This window comes from Otolemur garnettii, unplaced genomic scaffold (assembly GCF_000181295.1).
Source record: "Otolemur garnettii isolate 467f Iridium unplaced genomic scaffold, OtoGar3 scaffold00012, whole genome shotgun sequence".
In the NCBI taxonomy this organism is placed as follows: domain Eukaryota; kingdom Metazoa; phylum Chordata; class Mammalia; order Primates; family Galagidae; genus Otolemur; species Otolemur garnettii.
The window spans coordinates 27,044,348-27,044,725 of record NW_003852407.1 but is presented as its reverse complement, the minus strand read 5'-3'; the positions used below and the strand labels follow the sequence as shown (position 1 = coordinate 27,044,725).

Sequence of the window (378 nt, the reverse complement as noted above, 5' to 3'; positions counted from 1 at the left end):
CAGCAACCTCCAGCTCTTGGGCTTAGGCAATTTTCTTGCCTCAGCCTCCCAAGTAGCTGGGACTGCAGGCCCCTGCCACAACACCAGGCTGGCTGCCTACTCACTGAGCCGCAGGCACTGCCCACTCACTCGCTCTTTCTTTCCCTCTCTCTTTCCCCCCTTCCTTCCTTCCTTCCTTCTCTTTCTTTCTTTCTTTTTTCTTTTTTAGAGTACCAAATTTAAAAATATAGAAGGCTTCATGAATTTGTGTGTCATCCTTGCACAAGGACCATGCTAAATCTTCTCTGTATTGTTCCAATTTTAGTATATGTACTGCCGAAACGAGCACCCTTCTCTTTTCTTTTTATTTTGGGTTTTTTTTTTTTTTTTTTTTTTTTT

The 378-nt window shown here is 42.9% G+C and overlaps 1 non-coding gene across 1 annotated transcript; it reads right to left on the bottom strand.

Annotated features, from left to right (window-relative positions):
* Positions 1-220: 220 nt before the first annotated feature.
* Positions 221-328, bottom strand: LOC111723552. The gene has a single exon (XR_002772072.1). It is a non-coding gene; the product is annotated as a U6 spliceosomal RNA (small nuclear RNA).
* Between the last annotated feature and the right edge of the window lie 50 nt (positions 329-378).